Below are 7167 nucleotides of genomic sequence, written 5' to 3'. Positions count from 1 at the left end.
TAAAGGCGAGTAAACAAGTGTAATTCCAAAGTGTTTCCTTCTAATTTGCCTTGAACCCCAACCCAATTTCTTCTGGACCCAGAACTTATTTCCTTTTAAACAAAGTTTTAAACACACACAAAACATTTCATAAAAGTCTAGAAATGTTTTAGCTGAAAAACTTTTTTTGACAAACATTTTGCATAATTTTCCCCAAACAAACTATTGAAAAACTGTTTTTAATATGTTTTAAACCTTTTTTTTTATCTTTTTTTTTCTTTAATAAAAACTGAAAAAGTTTGTACTTCTGGCAAATACAGAGTTCTGGTATGAAACTCTAGATGGCGCAGTCCGATAGGCCTAACTCAATCTGACCTAATGACATCATTATTACATGGCACAGCTGATTGGTTCTCTCCTGTATCGGTAGCCAATGAGCTCGCTGCTTAACATTCAAATTATGACTAGTGCTCGCCGTGGCAGTTGCAGCTTGCTCGAAACTCTCCACCTTCCCAGCTCCACCTGTATATATCTGCTGCAAGGTGATTCATGTATGCTATATAGGGTTATTTCCTGTATGTTATATTTGCAGCAACAGTATTTCTTACATGCTCACAGCAGCATGTTGTGGATGTATTGGCAGTAGCAAGTCTTGCTCTGCCGCAGCAGCAGTGTAGCAGATTTATTCCACCAAAACCAAATACATAAACATTGTCATGTATATTACCATGCCAATCCCTCTGAGAGTTGTCATGACAGAACTGTAATTAGGCTTCAATATTCTTCATTCCATATTTTGTTATTTTATTTTATTTCAATTAATTCATTTATTTATTTAAGTTGATTCTTAATACCAACCAGGTGGCCTACAAAAATACTTTACATAACCGTAGCTCTCTATGGCTTAGAGGCTAGTGAGGCAGGTCAAAAAAGATTGCTTTAGCACAAGGGGTCAGCATAATAAAATGCAGGCTTGGGTGTGGCTGGAAACAGAAGATGGGGGGCAAATGGTGTCAGGATGGAGAGTCTCATGGTGGTGCTCGTAAGATCGGACCTCACCTCTGGGACACATTCCCTTAGCAAACAGAAAGGAGGTGCAAAACTCACTTAGCCAAAAAAGCTGGGAAAAAAAGTGGTTTTAAAGCAAAAAAAAAAGAAACTGCCCCCTGCAGTTACGGAGTGGAATTCACGCATGAAAATATTTTAAAGTGTGTAGCTGTACCATGCTTTTGTTTTCTTTAGCTTTTTTTAAATTAGTCCGTTTCCCAAAACCCCATATTTCCCCAAAAATTAACCCATCACATGAAAATATGTTAAAAAATAACCCCAAAAAAAAACAAAAAATTGTGGTACTGATACCAAAAAATTTGGGTTTGCTGTTAGCTCGCAATTTGGGTTAGGGTTTTTGGGGTATCATATGTTTTGAAAACTACTTTAATGTAACAAAAATTTTGTATCATAACAGCGATTAAAAAGCAGCCAAAAAACATTTTCTTTTAAAAACCCTTTTTAAAAATAATATTTAAAAAATTCTACTAACTACATTGCAAAAAGTCAGCTAATTCTCATTGATTTTTAACTCATGTCTACTAACTCAGAGTAACTGTTAGGTTAGGTTTTATTTGTAGAATGTTACATATACTTCAAAGTTTTCCCGTCATGGTTGTGGGCCTCAAAAAAAAGTGTTGAGGATATCAAGCAACAGTCTCTAAAACCTAATACTGCTAGTTTACATGTGGTTTCAATTACTTACTGTTAAGAATGTTACAGTGGACTATCAATAAAAAGTGTTACCAAAAAATCTAAGTTGTGTAACCATTTCTGAGGATTTTAAACTCTTAATCAGAAAAAAAACTCTTCTGAGAAGCTGCATCATTGTACATTTCTCAGTGCATAAAGAAAAAATTATGGTTCTGAATTGTAACAAGTTTCATTTGCATAAAGAGGAAGTATTTTGTTCTTTGGTGCTGTCTGGCACTTTCCATGATCTGACTTGGCGTACTGTTGTTAATTAAAAGCTCACCTGAAGTGTTCCTAGTTGAGCTGGCAGAAGGGGAAATGTTGACTTTACTAGTCTTTACACAGCCTCATCTCCTCTTGTTTACAGGACGCAGACACAGTGTCAGTGCCAGTTCTCTTTCCCAAGTTGGATCTTCGCTACTGCCATGAAAATTGGGAGGAGCAGTGAAGAAATATACCAGACATAAAAATGCCTTAGAGAGAGAACACTGCTATATCTTACCTCTGGGCCTTGCTACCTATGTCCGTCTAAATTACCATTCAGTCATATTCCCCTCCTAATTGAACGATCTGTTAACGCACCATTAATTATCCAACACATAATCAAAGTCATTGTCATTGTCAGAGCAGTACACCTCTAATAATTGCAGATATTTTTGCCTTGGCATTGAGTTATTCACCCAATTTGGTAAATAAGGATTTGCCTTGATTATGTGTAATACCCAGAAGAACTTATTTAGGGTATCCATTCAGAGATATTAATGGCAAGTTATTTCCAGTTTCTAGGGTGTTATCTCATGAACATCTGAAAATTGCCCTGTTTTAACTGCAGCTCAATAATAAGGATCCCTGTTTGTCTGTCCAAAACCACTAAAGATGATTTTTTCTTTTTCTTTATGTTTTCCATGGCTAACTCTCTTTGTATTGTTACCTTAGGAAGACCTTTTGTATGAGATGCACCTCTGTGAGACCTAATTCTTTACTTGAAATAACCAGAAGGTTATGCTCTAAATGTAAAGAATGAAACATTTTAGTTTTTCACCTTTCACTTAAAATTATTAAATCATATATATTTATTAATTTGGGATTTCTATCACATTTAACAAACCACCTGCAGATCATGAAAAGTTCAGAAACCCCTGGGAATCTCAGACTTAATGACTTTCCGATGGCCGTTCCAGTGTTGGCAAATGTCACAGTTTTTTTGTTCCTACTGTCTTAGACAAGCTTTGCTTAAAACAATGTTGATTTTATGCTATTAGATTAGTAGATTATTATTAACCTAAATAGTGTAAACACGGTGGCACTTTGAAAACATTGCCTTCTGTGTTTGATGACTCATCAGATAATATTGGCTCTCTCTCAGTTGGCTTGTGGTGCTGCCAGTGCCCCAAAATTACACACTTTACCTTAAAATGTGTCAGTATATTCAGTGTGACTTAATTAAGATATGTAAGATTAAAAGCTTAAACACTAAACATTCCTAATGCTGGACTGATGGTGAGTCTGAGAAGAGTATTAGGCCTTATCTATGTGATTTGATCCTGGGGTAAAAGAAGGCATGAATGAAAATTTGAATGAATGGAAAGGAGCCCAAAGTCAGAAGCTTTGAGCCAGCGATCAATCAACATCCTCCCTATGACAGCGCACACTGCACATTTTTATGGCCAACTGTGTCATTTTTGTATATGTTTTTTATGTATTTATCAGACTTAATTAATATATTTGGCCTATACTGGTATTGATATTGTGTTTTAAGATATTCAAAACGTATACTTGGTCTGTAATTATGTTTCCCCTCCTTTGACAGAGTGGCTTATTAATATTTTATTAAAAATGCTTTATTATTAGATTATTTATATACAGTACAGGTCAAAAAGTTTGGAACATTACTATTTTAATGTTTTTTTGAAAGAAGTTTCTTCTGCTCATCAAGCCTGCATTTATTTGATCAAAATACAGAAAAAATGTAATATTGTGATATATTATTACAATTTAAAATAATTGTTTTTAAATGTATTATACTTTAAATTATAATTTATTTCTGTGATGCAAAGCTGAATTTTTTAGGATCATTATCACATGATCCTTTAGAAATCATTCTAATATGATGATTCATTATCAAAGTTGGAAACAGTTCTGCTGCTTAATATTTTTCAGAACATGTGATACTTTTTTAGGATACTTTGATGATAAAAAGTCAAAAAAAAAAAGAGCTATGTTTTTAAAATATAAATATATTGTAATAACAATATACACTACTTTGTTCATAATTTGGGGTCAGTAATTTTTTTTTTCTTTCTTTTTTTAAATAAAATCAATACTTTTTATTCAGCAAGGATGGTTAAATTGATTAAAAGTGAATAGTACAGAAAAATATATTATTAGAATATATATAGTAGAATTTTTTTTTTATTTTTGGAAGAAATGCAGTTCTTTTTAACCTTTTAATTCATAAACTATAGTAGGACAGCAGCACTGTTGCCAACACTCATAATCAATCAGAATATTAGAATGGGTTTCTAAATGATCATGTGATAGACTGGATGTTACATGTGACACGAAGGCTGGAGTAAGAGGCTTGAAAATTCACGCTTTGCATCACAGGAATAAAATATTTTTTTTAAAGTATATTCAAATAGAAAACGATTATTATTAATCTGTATAAATATTTCACCATGACTACTGTTTTTTTTCGGTATTTTTGATCAAATAAATGCAGACCTTGATGAGACGAAGAGACTTCTTTCAAAAATCATAAAAAATAGTAATGTGTTCCAAACTTGTGACCTGTACTTATATATAGAGTCACGTCTCTGAGGAAGTACTCAAGCATATATTATACATACTATCTTATAAACTTACCTATAAAAATTTCATTGGAAGAAACAGTTTTCGAATAAGCTTTTGAATTAAACAGTACATGCGTGAAAATGAACCTGTTTAATTCCATGTATAAAGATGAATACCAAGATATAAGAATAAGCATAAAATGTAGTCTTAAACATCGAAGAATATCATTTAAACATAATTTTGATTCCTAAAATTATTGTCAGGGAAACATGTAACATGCTGATCCCACTGCTTTAAAGATTACAAGTGTTTCAGCTACTGAAAAGATTCAAAAAGTAACCAGAGTTCAAAGAGTTACAAAAAATAACAAACACTGTGATTACACTGGACAAACTTTAATCTTCCCAAAACGGGCAAAAAGTGTATGGATTTCTAAAAGTTAATAGGCTAATTGAAAGCTGAAATTGCTAATAGTTCATTGAATTCTACTTTAATGTTTCTGCTTAACTTATTGTCTTGTTTTTTCATTGGATACCACACTACTTTATCTCCACAGTATAACTACATAAAAAAGTAGACTTTAACATTGTACGTGCACTTATATATTACAGTTTATGAGGTGTATTAAAAAAAAAAATTCCCCACAACTCATCTCTCTCTCCTCTCTCTTCTCTTAGAAAAATCATCACGCCACAATTTGTCCCTGCACACACGATTCATCCGTGGGCAGAAACGCGGGAACTGTGAAAGCGTTACGTGGGGGATGCTGAAATCCTGATGGAGTGAAGCCAGGAAAAAAGCTACTCGCCGTAGAGCTGTATCAATGGAAACTGGCACCAAGCACTTTGAAGAGTCAAAAGGGCCGAGTGAACCGTAAGAAAACTGGCTAGGAAAGCAGAGCAGGGTTACAGAGACAATTTGGGTTGGGGTTCTGTCCCCTATCACGCTCATTGGTAGTTTTCTATAGACTGCTGGGAACAGGTGATGTGGTGGTTAAGGAGGAGTTTGAGACCGTTGGCGGATCTCCAATGCATTTTGGCAGCTCTTTTGGCGGCACCCTCTTAGTTATCATCTATCACCTATACTAGCCGAGGGCGGAATTGGGGGAACCTGATGTGGAGAGAATTTCCTGTTCGGCATCCCAACACCTGTACCCCCAGTCCCTCCCGTTACCAACTCACCTGCTTCCCACTGTCTTGCAGATCCTAGAGCACCAATGTAGCTACCAGCAGCAACCAATCCCCATGTCCATAAACAGCCTTCGTACCAATACACCAGTGACATGAAGGGCAAGACTCTACCTGGAAACATTTTAATGGCCACCCAGAGTTGGCCTGCTTCAGCACCACTCCTCCATCAGACTATGAGGATAACTCCAGTAGTAATGCAGGCTTACAAAGGCCACGAGCACTCTCCGAGTTTGCTGACCTAGGAGTACCCAGTTCGGTTCAAGATATGAAACTTGAAAAGAAAAATGTGGTCCACTCAATGATGGTTGCTCAAGGATCCAGAGATCTGCATCAGAGTGAGAATAATAACCCTACCACTAACCCTTCCTCCAAACCAATTCACGGCATCAACATTATTCGGAATTTGAGCCAAGACCATCAGCCTGCATTGGTCCACTCTCAGCCCATGATGGACACATGCAGCCGTACATACATAAAGCCCCTTATCTATATAGTCCCCCAGTCAATGCACATCTTCCAGCATCCACCATGCTTCCCCCAATCCCTGCAGGTATGCAGGAAATCTCACAGGACACCTGCCACCTTGCTACAGCTCCATACCCACAACACCATCCTTACATTTACACAGATCCACATCAGCACAGTATCGCATATGGACTGTACCGCCAACCTCAGGGGACGGGGGGACAGGTTACCACCACAACTTCCACCACCCTCACCAGCTCTACCCACATGAGCGTTTGCCAGCAGACCTGGATATGGATGTATTCTACAGCAGCCTGGACTGTGACATGGAGTCTATACTCTTACATGACATTATGGACTCGGGAGAAGAGATCGACTTCAATTTTGATTCCTCGCTGACACAAGGAATGGGCATGGTTTTTTGGGTTTACGAACACACAGCAGAGCCACAGCAAACAGAGTTGGGTGCCTGGATAGATGCTACAGAATCATCAAAGAATTTTTTATCAAGACAACTACCTACATGCCAGCCAGCAGTGGGGTCCCAACACTCCACCATAATTCAGGGCTAATACACTGTGCTGACACTGAAATCAAATGAATATAGAAATCTCTCTTTTGAAAACCGACTTTATGTTGTCTGTTTCTTACTGCTTGTATGTCCATGTTCTATGTTGTGTGTCCATGTATTGAAAACTGCTCTGTTCCCTTTTGTTCCATTACTGTGAGTGAAGCTCCTCAAGTTTTGCTGACTGAACCATGATGACAATCTAAGCTATGTTTTTTCCAACATTGTTTTTGTTCTTCAATCAAAGTTATCTTGTGCACTTTAACTACATTGAACAAATCCATCTTTATAATTTTTCCCTCAGAAAGGAGGAATGCTTGGGACTCAAGTGTAGCAAAAACCCTTACCAATTTTAGTAAACAATTTATCATAGGTGCTACATACTGACATGTGTATGTGTAGTTTCAGTGAAACTTGTCCCACAAACGTGTC

General features: G+C 36.5%; 1 pseudogene; it reads left to right on the top strand.

Moving 5' to 3' along the window:
• LOC122137405 overlaps positions 1-6945 on the top strand; it is a 17214-nt pseudogene extending 10269 nt beyond the window's left edge.
• The last annotated feature ends 222 nt before the right edge of the window (positions 6946-7167 follow it).

Source organism: Cyprinus carpio, chromosome B5 (assembly GCF_018340385.1).
Source record: "Cyprinus carpio isolate SPL01 chromosome B5, ASM1834038v1, whole genome shotgun sequence".
NCBI classification, from domain to species: domain Eukaryota; kingdom Metazoa; phylum Chordata; class Actinopteri; order Cypriniformes; family Cyprinidae; genus Cyprinus; species Cyprinus carpio.
Note: the sequence above shows the minus strand (reverse complement) of the source record. Positions and strands in the feature narration are given on the sequence as shown.